At 41.0% G+C, this 14,061-nt stretch overlaps 1 protein-coding gene across 2 annotated transcripts in view; it reads left to right on the top strand.

The window, feature by feature from the left end:
* DNAJC5 (DnaJ heat shock protein family (Hsp40) member C5) overlaps positions 1–14,061 on the top strand; it is a 30,747-nt gene that overhangs the window by 10,794 nt on the left and 5,892 nt on the right. The window lies entirely within an intron of this gene.

Below are 14,061 nucleotides of genomic sequence, written 5' to 3'. Positions count from 1 at the left end.
AGGACAGGGATTTTTGTCCATTTTATATTGTTCGCTGCTAAATCCCCAGCTTTGAGAACAGAGTGGCACATGGCAAGTGCTTCATAAACATTTGTTGAACAAATGCACAACACCGGCATATGCTCAAGGCTGAGGACAGCTCCACAGAATGCGACAGATTCTTTGGTGTGCATGGAGTTGGTGGCCAGGAAGGTTTCTTAGGGCCAGGAATATCTCAGGGTTCAGAATTCTGAGCAGGAGGTCTCCACGTGAAAGGGAGTGAGGCATTCGGGAGCTCTAGTGCTCATGTGCCAGCACTGCCTTTGCCTAAGGTGAGTGGTCCTCCAGTAAAGCTGTGAGGCCCAGTGGGTGCACTGGTGGGAAGAGGCTGGTGGCGGACAGGGCCTGTACCCAAAAGGACCCTGTAGGGCAGGCCAGGGAGCCTGGGATTTGATGCTGCAGCCAGTGGGGTGTCAGAGAAGGACCCGAGTGGGATCGTGGTAGGAGCAGAGCTGTGCTTCACAGACTTAACCCTGGCCGCAGCAGGAAGGACTGCTGAGGGAGCAAACCATGTGTCCCTCATACCAGATCCCTGCTGTTGTGCTTGGCAAGCTCTGACCACTTTAGAGCTCACTGCTCCCTGCTTGTGTGTGCCGTCCTATCTGCCTGGCAGTGTGGAAGCACCCTAGTGCCCTTTCTAGCAGAATGCACCAGGATGCACACTAAACAAGGTCCAGCCTCAAGATTGGGACTTAACCCTGCTGGAGTGAAGACAGAATGAACCTGTGATGGTGGTTCATAAGTTTCAGCATGTGTAACACAGGTAGACATGGCTGTGCACTGTATCATGACGTGGGTCTCAGGATGCGTTTTAGAAAAGGCAGAATGGTGAGGTGCTACTTCAAGCAGCAGGTGAGCTCCTGGATTCATTGCCCCAGGGAAATAGAAAGATAGATGTCTGGAAAGGACTAGACCCAGTTGAGACTAGTCGCCAGCTCAGCAAAGCTGAGGCATGACTGGCCTCAGGGCTGGTGCAGAGGACACCTGGGTTTCCCCGGTGACACTGTCATGGGCCTACTTGTGCACTGAGCTTGAGACTGTGTGCCTGTGGTCCCAGGAGTTGGAGAAATGGAAGGGAATGAGAAGATGGGACAGATGCCAAGAGAAAGAAAGAAACTTCCACACGGGAGGTCAGAACAGTGACCAGGTACAAAATGAATGTTCTTCAATTTTTAACTAGTAGGGTAATATTTTTAAGATTAACTTTTCCCCTCTATTAGAAAAGTGCTTATTCCTGTAATCACTGAAGTGTACCTGTTTATTATAGAAAATTAGGAAAATAAAGTATTAAGAAGACAATAACTTTTTTTTCAAAAGTTGATTTTAATGAAAAAAAAAACCCACAAAACTTGGTGATTTCATTCTCCCCTTAACTTTGTCCCCTGCTTCTCTCCGCCACCTTTCTGCTGGCCTGTAGCCTCCTGGGTGGGCTCCCAGCATCACACGCACTGAGTGAAGTAAGACCTTCCACATGTGGTTTAAGTCTGGCCTTAATTCTAAGGCTGTGCTGACTCAACGTGATTCTTTTTGAGGTGCACAGAGTCTGGCAATGGTTAGTTCTTAACTAGAATGAGAAGTGTGAAATATGTGTGAAAATGGTGTAAAAATGTAAATGTATTAGTTTCTAATGGTTGGACAGAATTTCTTTCATCATCTGATTCAAAATATAAAACACCAATCTGAATACCGTTCACAGCAGCTACTTTTTTTCCTTAAAAGGCTAGGCGGTATTTTAGGCTTTAGGTCATACAGTCTCTGTTGAGAGCAGCCACAGACACCACAGAGACAAATGGATGTGACTGTGTCCCAATGAAAGTTTGTAAGAACAGGCAGCCTGTCCTAGAAGGTTGGAGAATTTTGTTTCATTTGATTTTCTTAGAGTATCTAATTTGCTTTGAGAACAAATAACCTTAATTATGAGAGCTGCTTGTTTTTTTTAATGCAGATAAAATAGCAGATCTTCACTGTGAATTTCTTTGAGGTTTGGTATACGTTGTACACTTGTGAAATCACTGCCCTGATTAACTTATAAGATAGGGTCCCTTCACTGGGGAGGATGGGTGGGAAGGGAGGGATAAGGGCGGGGAAAAAGAAAGGGGGCATTACGATTAGCTTGTATAGTGTGTGGGGGGCATGGGGAGGGCTGTGCAACACAGAGAAGACAAGTAGTGATTTTACAGAATCTTAACTACGCTGATGGACAGTGACTGTGAGGGGGTATGTGGGGGGGACTTGGTGAAGAAGGCAGCCTAGTAAACATAATGTTCTTCATGTAATTGTAGATTAATGATACCAAAAAAAAAAAAAGATAGGGTCCCTTCACTGCCCTTAACAATCACTTTTCTGATTTATATCATGATAGTTTTTCCTATTAGTTTGGTGTAAATGAAATCACTTTGTGTTTAGCTTGTTTGCCTAACATGTTGTCAAGGTTTCTCTTTTATTGCTTGTGTCAGTATGTTACCCTTTTTTTATTGGTGAGTAGTGTCCCATATAAGATAGACCAAAAATTGTCGGTCCTTCTTTTATGGTCATTTGTGATGTTTGCTGTTCATAGAGCTAATATTGTACCACTTCTTGTAAAATACAGGGACCTTAAAACCACATAGGTCCATTCCTCCTCACTCCCGTTCTCCTGTATTCATGGATGGCCTGCATGTTACATCTTACCTGCATTATAAACCCCACAAGCCAGTGTTGATAACTTTTGCTTTCAACAGTCCTGTGTATTTTTTTTTAATTAAAAAGGAAAAAATTATGTCTTACCTAGATACTTATCATTTCCAGTGACTTTCATTCCTTCTTGAAGATGCCAATTTCTATCTGGTATCATTTCAAATGTCCAAATAACCAGTCCAGGTAAACTCCTTTGGCCTTTTTGTATTTTAGGTCTTTGTGATCAGTTCTCTTGGTCTCTGTTTATCTAAAAATGTCTCCATTTCACCTTTGTTTCTGAAGGATATTTTGCTGGAAATAGAATTCTGGTTTGACAGATTTTTTTTTTATTTCTGCACTTTATGATGTGCTCCACTGCCTTCTGGTTTCCATGATTTGTAATGAGAAGAGTGTAATTCAGTTGATTGTTCCCTATGTAATAGGTCACTTTTCTCTGTTTGTAAGATTTTCTCTTGCTCTTTGGTTTCCAGCAGTTTGACTACGATGTGCCTAGGCATGATTTTCTCCATATTAATTCTGTGCCCTGCAGCCAGAATGATCTTAAAACATAAATAAGCTGCTTCTGCTGCCTGTGCCCATAAAATTGTGTTTGGGAAACTGTTCACGCTGACTTCAGGGGTCCTCCTTCACTACGCCCTCCCAACTCAGGGTGTGCACCTCCTGCGCAGGCAGTATTCCCAGAGCCTGGCATGTGGGGACTCGGCCTGTTATTTTTTGATAAGTGATGGTGAAGAATGATAAATGGCACCTGAGGCGACTTGTATCTAGTGAACAAGGCAGCAGTCATGGTGCCGGCGAATCACTGTGAGCCTGTGCTCTGTGGGTCTGTGGGTGTGGCTCTGCACTGTCAGGCCGGAGTGCATTGCACTGATAGGGGACGGGCTGGTAGGGTGCTTCCTCAAGAACACATTTGTATTTGATGCAGTCAGTGGACTTTCCTCTTAGTATCAGAAACAAAGAAAAAATAGGGTATCTTGATTCTGTGTTCTTTGATATGAAAGTATTATGAGTAGTTCCATACTACATTGTAATTCAAATTTGATTAAAATTTCAGTTGGAGAAAATCTTCAGAATATGTTGAGGCTGTGTGTGCTTGGGAGGGTCAGTATGTCTGATGTGTGAGTCACGGTGGTCTCCAGTGACATGCTTTTTGAAGTCCCCTTTCTTCCCCAGTCCAGATGCCTGGCACTCGGAATGTGCCATAGGAACCCTGGAAGACCCGACCGGGGAGCGGCAGGTCCCTGCTCTCCCGGCAGAGCCGCTGTGCTCGCCTGGGGGTCCCTCTCAGCCGGTGCGCTGACAGCTGCTGTGCTTCATCATAGCAGGTTTCATGACTTTCAGATTCACCCTCTGGTTTACGTTTTCCCACTTGCTGTGCTGTGTGGTACCTTTGCAGATACAGTGCCATAGAAAGCAGTGACAGATCGTTAAAGTAAGAAGAGTGAACCAGCCAGGGATGACACTGGTTTCTGGGGTGGTTTCTGTTAAAAATGCCTTCACCTCTGACACAGCTTTTCCCGTAGTTTTTACGTGAACACAGAGGGCGGCTCTTGCTGCTGTCAGGTCTGGTTGCTTCATGGGGCAACAGATGTCTTTGAATTTTGCCATCTTGACTGAAAATGTCTTTCGAACTGTTCCTTAAGCCACATAGTGTCTGTCTATGCCTTTGTTTTGTATTTGTGTAGTTAATTTTAAGAACTAAAAAAAAACTGTCTAAACCTGCATTTGTCCACAGCACATAAACATCAATGACCAACAGCAAGACCTCACTTCCCTTAAATAATTCACAAGAGCACCAACCATTACTTGACCACCCCTGTAATTCAGTCAGGTTTCATCAGGGCAGAGCTCTGCCCATTATTTTACACACTGTGTGCTTTCAGGCTTCAAAGGCAGAGTTGAGAACTGGAGATGCAGCAATGGAAACTGTTCATGCGGCCAAACTGAAATATTTACTGTCTTGCCCTTTACCAAAAAGCTTGCCAATGCCTGCTCTGAAGATTCCTTTCAAGGATTTTAACCCCAGACGAACCCTGAATGGTAGATTGTGCTGACTTTCATTGTATCCAACTTTGCCTCTTCCGGTGTTTAACTGCTTGGCTCTGATATGATTTAAACGAGGCTTGCACTGTCCAGTCCACCACTGGGCTACGAGTCGTTTCATTAAGATAAAAGGGAGGCTGATCTCTCATTCTCACTCTGTGATGCTAGAAAATGCCAAAGAAAATTGGATTGGGAGGAAGCCAGGTGAGGGTGCTTGCAGGTTCTTAGGAAAATTTAGGGTTGACTGGACTGTCTCTCTAGGCACTTTTTTATTTTTATTATTTTTTTGCTATCATTAATGTACAATTACATGAACAACATTATGGTTACTAGACTCCCCCTATTATCAAGTCCCCACCCTATACCCCATTACAGTCACTGTCCATCATAGTAAGATGCTGTAGAATCACTACTTGTCTTCTCTGTGTTATACTGCCTTCCCCATGCCCCCCACCCCCCATTTTACATGCTAATCATGATGCCCCTTTTTCCCCACTATCCCTCCCTTCCCACCCATCCTCTCCAGTCCCTTTCCCTTTGGTAACTGTTGGTCCATTCTTGGGTTCTGTGAGTCTGCTGCTGTTTTGTTCCTTCAGTTTTTTTCTTTGTTCTTATACTCCACAGATGAGTGAAATCATTTGATACTTGAATTTCTTCGCCTGGCTTATTTCACTGAGCATAATACCCTCTAGCTCCATCCATGTTGTTACAAGTGGTAGGATTTGTTTTTCTTCCTATGGCTGAATAATATTCCATTGTGTATATGTACCACATCTTCTTTATCCATTCATCTACTGATGGACACTTGGATTGTTTCCATTTCTTGGCTATTGTAAATAGGGCTGCGATAAACATAGGGGTGCATATGTCTTTTTCAAACTGGGCTCCTGCATTCTTAGGGTAAATTCCTAGGAGTGGAATTCCCGGGTCAAATGGTATTTCTATTTTGAGTTTTTTGAGGAACCTCTATACTGCTTTCCACAATGGTTGAACTATTTTACATTCCCACCAGCACTGTAGGAGGGTTCCCCTTTCTCCACAGCCTCGCCAACATTTGTTGTTGTTTGTCTTTTGGATGGTGGCCATCCTAACTGGTGTGAGGCGATATCTCATGGTGGTTTTAATTTGCATTTCTCTGATAACTAGCGATGTGGAGCATCTTTTCATGTGTCTGTTGGCCATCTGAATTTCTTCTTTGGAGAACTGTCTATTCAGCTCCTCTGCCCATTTTTTAATTGGATCATTTGCTTTTTGTTTGTTGAGGTGTGTGAGCTCTTTATATGTTTTGGGTGTCAAGTCTTTATCGGATCTGTCATTTATGAATATATTCTCCCATACTGTAGGGTACCTTTTTGTTCTATTGATGGTGTCTTTTGCTGTACAGAAGCTTTTCAGCTTGATACAGTCCCACTTGTTCATTTTTGTTTTTGTTTTCCTTGCCCGGGGAGATATATTCATTGAAGAAGTCACTCATGTTTATGTCCAAGAGATTTTTGCCTATGTTTTTTCTAAGAGTTTTATGGTTTCATGGCTAACATTCAGGTCTTTGATCCATTTTGAGTTTACTTTTGTGTGTGGGGTTAGACAGTGATCCAGTTTCATTCTCTTACATGTAGCTGTTCAGTTTTGCCAACACCATCTGTTGAAGAGGCTGTCATTTCCCCATTGTATGTCTATGGCTCCTTTATCACATATTAATTAACCATATATGCTTGGGTTTATATCTGAGCTCTATAGTTTTTTCCATTGGTCTGTGGGTCTGTTCTTGTGCCAGTACCAAATTGTCTTGATTACTGTGGCTTTGTAGTAGAGCTTGAAGTCAGGGAGCATAATTCCCCCCGCTTTATTCTTCCTTCCCAGGATTGTTTTGGCTATTCAGGGTCTTTTGTGGTTCCATATGAATTTTAGAACTATTTTCTCTAGTTCGCTGAAGAATGCTGTTGGTATTTTGATAGGCATTGCATTGAATCTGTAGATTGCTTTAGGCAGGATGGCCATTTTGACAATATTAATTCTTCCTATCCATGAGCACGGGATGAGTTTCCATTTATTGGTATCTTCTTTAATTTCTCTCATGAGTGTCTTGTAGTTTTCAGAGTATAGGTCTTTCACTTCCTTGGTTAGGTTTATTCCCAGGTATTTAATTCTTTTTAATGCAATTGTGAGTGGAATTGTTTCCTGATTTCTCTTTCTGCTAGTTCATCATTAGTGTATAGGAATGCAACAGATTTCTGTGTATTAATTTTGTATCCCGAAACTGCTGAAATCAGGTATTAGATCCAGTAGTTTTGGAGTGGATTCTTTAGGGCTTTTTATGTACAATATCATGTCATCTGCAAACAGGGACAGTTTGACTTCTTCCTTGCTGTTGAGGCACTTTTGATTGTTCATTTGGTGTTTGTCTTTGGCCACTGGCCAGTTTCCCCTTGAGCTTTAATGCAAGAGCCAAGCCCCAGGTGCTCCTGACCTTTTGGGCTTTAACTGATTAACTAACTCTGAGTCTTTCCTGGCTTTCTAGTTTTGACTGATTCACTGAGTCCTTTCTAGGGGGCTTTACTGGCCTTGTTCTCTTTCCACCCTGCTCATGTCTATTTTCCAGCCTAATAGTTATGTGACAGGTGCTTAAAAAACTGTCCTGGAAGAAGCGACTACTCATTATAAGTGGCCTTCTAGGAAGGGAAACAGCATTAGGAGAGGCCTATGGCTGCTTGTTTTCTTAAATGCCAACTTTGTAGTTCTTATAAAAATTATATACATATATATATACATAAGCATAAAAAGTTCAAACTACATGAAGCATAGAGAAGAACATGGTAAAATTAAGTAATGGTATAGAACCAGGTAAAGGAATGGGGTGAGCAAAGAGTAAGTGTTTTTAACCTCTGGTCCCTAGTTCTCCCAAGAAACAACCAGATGGCCAGATGCTTACTTTCCAAAGTTATTCACATAGACTTTTCAAAGTAAAAGCAGCACTTTTCCTTGGATTTGGCACACAAAAAAATCATGATCCCGATGAAACTGTTACTCCGTCATTGCAGGCAAACCACACCTTTAAGAAGGGTGCTGTGTGTGTACCAGCTTCTCGTTTAGACAGACTCCTTCACCCCTGTGGGGGTGACTGGGAGCTCCACACACTCTTTCCCCACTTGCGCCCCGACTGGGTCATTTTAGGTTTGCAATATTTACATTTGGATCTGTTGCTGTAGCTCCCACCTCCCTTCAGTCTAGTTCTTGAGTCTCTGTAGATCCAGCGCGAGCCGGAAGGGTGCTTTGTCACCCCTGGTTTCCTTCTTTAACTGCCTTCTTTGGTTTGCGCCTTTGCTGGCTGGATTTTATCACCAAGTCATTTTTCTAGAAGCTCTTTGTTCCATAAGTTCCCATGTCCATGTGAACATTAATCTGTTCCTCCATCTGTAGAGAACTTGCCTGGTTATAATATTATTGGGTCAGAAATGTTCAGCTGTTGCTCGGCGGGGTGCTCCTACAGAACTGTGCTGCGTGAGTCATGAGAGGACGCTTCCAGCCAGCCCCTGGCAGCTCGGTGCACACTTCTTTGCTGGGTTTGAGGAGGTAAAACTTTTATTACGCAAGTATAGGTATAGGCTAGGAAAATTAATTCCAAGGCTTTGAAAGTCTATGATCTGTATCTGTTAAGAAGTAAGTAAGGAACCAAATGGTCAGCTTACCTATACATTTTGCCAGGTATGTATTGATTTTTCTTAGGATGGTTCTGTTTACGACTAGGAGATTGGACATTCAGCGCAGGAGTATCTGTGGTGTCTGGCACACTCACTGAGTTCTAAGTGGCACTGCTGGTCATAATTTAAAATGTGAACTTTCCACAGGGAATTCTCCTTAGTCCAATTAAGTAGCTGGCTCCTCTTGATGTCTTAGATACAGTCAATTGTTTTTACAGAGCAAACATAAAAGTATTAATTATTGACTTGTTTTGTGGGTGGGGTCTAGAAATGAAGCATTTAGCAAGCACTGAGTGAGAAAAGAAATGATTTGTGAAATTCGTATTTTCTGTAACAGTTCCTAAGGACCAGAAAAGTTGCTTAACTACCAGTAGTTAGACTTGAACATGTGGTGGTGCTTCAGTTACGGATTAAACACATGAAATACCTTGTAATAGTCGGCTGGAATACTCTCCTTTAACCAGCACAAAAGAAGTGCCTGCTGCCTACGGAGGCTCTCCGGCCTCTCTGCTGGCCCAGCCCCTTGAGGCCGATGCTCTGGTCTCTGTCTAGAGGAGGGAGGGGCGCAGAGCTTTCGGAACCGGGCTTAGGGTCCTCATATCCTGACTCCAGAATCTGCCATCTCTCGGGTGGCATTGAGACTCGTTTCATTTTGTGCCCTCAGCAGCACGGCACTGTCCCTTAGGTTTAGGGGTGAGGTGATTTACCTGATGTCCCTAGGCCAACAGGCCATGCCCTTCGGTTTGGGTTCTAATCCTGACTTTACCTCCGTACTTCAGTCCCTTCATCTGTGATGTCTTCATCGGTCTGCCCCCCCTGCTCCCTCCTCTCCCTGTGAACATCCTGGCCGCGTTATCCTTTGCACTGTGTGGTGTGACTAGGCGTGGAAAAGGGTTCATAGATGCGCAGGGGAGTATGGAGTGGCTCCTGAGTCCTTCCTGTCTGCCTCCATTTCTTCTCCCGCATTCCCAGCCGCCACCACCTTTTTATCCATTTTCCTCTTTCCTGATTTCCTTCCTCATTTTTGTTGAAGCACCTCCTCAGAGAGTTTATCATTCAGGATTCATGAGCAGTACTTTTCCTCAACTCTTGAATTCATACATTCTTTTAACCTTAAACACTTGGTTGATAATAGAATTCTAGGCTGAAAATATTTTCTCCTTAGAATTTGAATTTTTGTTTGGGGAGGTGCTCGGTTTGGCCAGGACAGGTAGGTGTGGCCTTGGTGATTGGAGGGGCCTCGGTTTGTATGCATGTTTTCTTTCAGCTCTGGTTTGGTTTTATTTTTAATTGACTGTTTTTTCTCAGTTGGACATATTCTGTGCCTTTGAATTCCTGTGAAACACATTTTCTCATTTTTGTTTTCTTGGCGCTAGTTCTCCTAGACTTCCTGAATCATGTCTTCTTGCTGGGCTTTGGCTGTCAGCCGTTCCTGTCGTGTTGCTGTGCCCAGCTGCGTGCTGTTCAGGTGGTGATTTCCAAGGCTTGTCTTACTACCCTTTTGTGCTCCTTTTTCTTCAGTTTTTTGTGACATATAAATAGTAGCCTTCCCTCTCTGAGGATATAAAGACTTAAAAGCTTGCTGCTTTTCCTCTGGGGTCATCAACCAGGTTTTTTTTTTGTTTTTTTTTTGGTATCTTGTTTTTTAATTCATAGACTTTTTTAGAGTAGCTTTAGGTTTACAGAAAATTGAACAGAATGTACAGAGACTTCCCATTTACTCCCCCCCATCAACCCCACAGTTTCCCCTTTTATTAACTTCTTGCATTAGTATGGCACATTGTCAAGACTGATTATTCACACCCCTAAGTGGATAGTGGGGCAGGCAGACCCATGTTAATGCAGTTGATCCCTGAATTTGAAATCAGGTGGCGACTTCTAGGCTGGGCCTGTTAATGATTTTATGTAGAATTTGATAAAGCATTTTGCATCAGAGACTTCCCCCTGATCTTCTGTAAGGTGAAGGAATTGGGCTAAAGCATATCCTCTTTTCTTCTTCCATTATTTTGTTGTTTCTAAATTATTTTAGATCTAGACTTTGCTGCTGGTGACATGCTATGTTATCTCTAGTTAAAACTTATCTTAATGGTCTCAACTGACCAGGTAACCTTGAATTGGTCAAATTAATTAGCTGTTGATAGCAATTTTAATTGTGATAGATTGATTTCACATGTAGTTGTAACAAATAGCAGACACTCTCTTTAGTTTCCCCCAGTGGTAACATTTTGCAAAACTGTAGTTTAATAACACAGCCAGGATACTGAGGTTGGTACAGTCCAGCAGTCTTACTCCAATTTACCCATTTTTTATGTGTGTATGTGTCCTGTACAGTTCTGTCTCCTGTGTAGCTTTGTGTGTCCACCAGTAGAGTCAGATACTAAGCATTTGCAACACCACAGGGGCCCTAGTGCTCCCCACTTACAGTCACACCTCCCATCCCTGACCCCTGGTGAACACCAGTCTGTTTTCCTTTGCTAAAATTTTATCATTTCAAAAAATGTTATGTAAATATAATCATACAGTATGTGGCCTTTTGGGATTAGTGTTTTTCTGCTTGTCGTAATTCCCTGGAGACTCATCCAAGTTGCATGTGCATCAGTAGTTTTGTTTTGTTTTGTTGCTGAGTAATATTACACGGTGTGTGTATATATATACACCATGGTTTTTAACCATTCTGTTGAAGAACATCTGGACTGTTTCTAGTTTGGGGCTATTACAAATAAAGCTGCTATAAATGTTTGTGTACAGGTTTTTGTGTGAATGTGTTTCTTTTCTCTTGGATAAATTACCTAGGAGTGGAACTGCTGAACCCTATGGGAGGTGTGTGACAAACTGTTTTCCAAAGTTTCCTTGAGTCCCTTCGTAACCCATCTCTCTCTCCAACTCTACATTTGGGCCACCATCCATCTGCCTGTTATAGATTACTTTGCATTTTCTAGAGTTTCACATAAAGGATGCCTGTATTTTTAGGCCAGTGTCCTTTCACCTAGCAAAATACTTCGAGAATTGTCCCTAGTGGTGTGTATGAGTAGCTCATTCCCTTTATTCCGTGGTTTGGATATACCCCTTTGGTTTTTCCATTCGCCTGCTGATGGATATTGTGGCTATTGATGGATAAAGCTACTATGAACTTCTGTGTGTAAGTCTTTTTGTGGATGTATGTTTTCATTTCTTGTAGGTAGATACCATACCTAGCAGTGGAATTGCTGGGTCATATGGTAAGTGTATGTTTAACTTTTTGAAGTACGACCAAGCTGTTTTAGGTAAGGTACCATTTTACATATTCAACGTGTATGAGAGTTCATGTTGCTTCACATCAAATACTTAATACCCATCTTTTTGCTATAAGGCACTCCAGTGGATGTGTGATAGTAGCTTATTTTATTTTGCATTTCTAAATGACTAAGTAGATAAACATCTCATGTACTTTTGACCATCTGTATACCAATGTAGCTATGTCTAATTTATGCCCGTTACATTTCTATACAGTTTTAAAATCAGTTAGTCAGTTTCCACAAAAAAGCCTGCTGGGTTTAGAGTTAAGATTGTGTTGAATCAATAGATCAATATAGAAAGAATTAACATTGAACAATATTGAGTTTCCTAATCCACGAACATAGTAAATCTCTCTTTTTTTTAATATCTTCTTTCATTTCTCTTCACAATGTGTAGTTCTCAGCATACTGGTCTTATATGTGTTTTGTTAAATTTTACTCCTAAATAATTTTATGGTTTTGGGTCCTGCTGTGAACGAAATTTGTATATAATAAAATTTTCTAGTTGTTTACTGCTGTCAAATAAAAATACGATTGATTGTTTGAAATATTAAACTTGTATCCTGTGACCTTGTTAAATTCACTTATCAGTCTAGTGAGGTTTTTTATGGATTTCTTAGGATTTTCTTTGTGAACAACTAAGTCATCTGTGAATAGGGAGTTTTGTCTTGTTTTTTCCTTGTCACAGTATTCTGGAGCCCTAGAACAGTGTTGAATAGGACTGGCAAGAGCATCTTTGTCCTATTCTAATCTTAAGATAGAAGCATGCTCTATTACATTACTAAACATATTAACTACAGGTTTTTGGTTAGGTATCTTTTATCAGACAGAGGAAGTTCTATTTTCAATATGCTGAAAAAATTTTAAATCATTAATTGGTGTTGAATTTTGCCAAATGCTTTTATGAATCTATTGAGGTGATCATGTGGTTTGTCTCATTTGTTCTATTAATATGGTGAATTACATTGATTTATTTTGAAATGTTAAGCTTGCAATTCTGGTGTAATTTCTCATTGATTATGATGTATCTTGTTAGATTCAATTTGTTAATATTTTGTTGAGGATTTTTGCATCTGTGTTTGTGAAAGTTTCCTTGGTCGTGTCTTCATCAGGTTTGGCCACCTTTGTGAGGTCCTACTGGCCTCCGAAAGCATGTTGGGAAAAGTTCCCTTCTCTGCTTTTGAAAAAATTTGTCTAACATTGATGGCATTCTTCCTTGAGTATCTGATAGAAAATCTGAGCCTGGAATTTTCTTTGAGGGAAGGTTTTCTACTACAGATTCAGTTTTATTAATGCACATAGGCCTATTTAGGTTTTGTGTTTCATCCTGTATTGCTTTTGGTAAACTGTATTTTTCAGGATGTTTGTCTGTTTCATCTAATTTTGTGGTGTAAAGTTGTCCATAATATTCTCATTATCTTTTTTGTGCCTGTAGGGGCTGTAGTGATGGCCGCCTCTTTAATTCTTCATGATGCTCATTTCTGTTGTTTTTTCATCAGTCTGGTCAGGTATTAATCAATTTTGTTGTTTGCAAAGAACCAACTTTTGACTTTGTTAAAATTTCTCTCCTTTATCATTTTCCTATTTGTTGATTTCTGCTCATTATTATTTTCTTCCTTCTATTTGTTTTGGGTTTACGTTGCTGTTCTCCAGCTTTATGAAGTTGTTTGTACCTTCAGTCTTGATTAATATTTTGTATTTTGTTATTCAAGTCAAAATATTTTCTAATTTCTCTTTTGATTTCTTCTTTCAACTACATTTTATTTAGAATGTATTATTTAATACTAAATATTTGAAGTTTTCCTAGATATCCTATTGTCAGGTTTCTAATTTCATTCTATTAGTCAGGGAATCTTATATGTGTATGATTTCAATCCATTTAAATTAGGCAAACTTTAAGGCCCAACATGTGCTATGTCTTGGTGATTTTTTAAAAGTATATTCTGTAGATGTTGGGTCTCATAAAAGTATCAGTTAGGTCATGGTTGATAGTGTTCTTCAAATTATCAATGTTTTTCCCGATTTTTTTCCCCCTAATTCTGTAAATTTCTGAGGCAGGGTGTTGAGATTTTTGCAGCCGTCTGTGCTTGCTCCGGGTGTTGAGGCTCTGCCTTAAGGTGCGTCTCTTGCCGTCAGTGTATAGTTGGGTCTCACGTTTTTATCTGTTCTGAGAGTCTCTTCCTTTTACTGGAGTTTTTTGTCAAGAGTTTCACTTCATTTTTCTTTCAGCTTTTTAGCTCTCCCTCTTCTTATTTGTTATTTAGAGGTTGTTCTGGGGATCACAATATGTAATCTTGGTTTTTACAGTCTGCCCAGGGTGGCAGTGTTGT

The sequence above is a fragment of the Manis javanica genome, chromosome 5, assembly GCF_040802235.1.
Source record: "Manis javanica isolate MJ-LG chromosome 5, MJ_LKY, whole genome shotgun sequence".
In the NCBI taxonomy this organism is placed as follows: domain Eukaryota; kingdom Metazoa; phylum Chordata; class Mammalia; order Pholidota; family Manidae; genus Manis; species Manis javanica.
The sequence above is the reverse complement of the archived record's forward strand: the minus strand, read 5'-3'. Positions and strand labels throughout refer to the sequence as shown.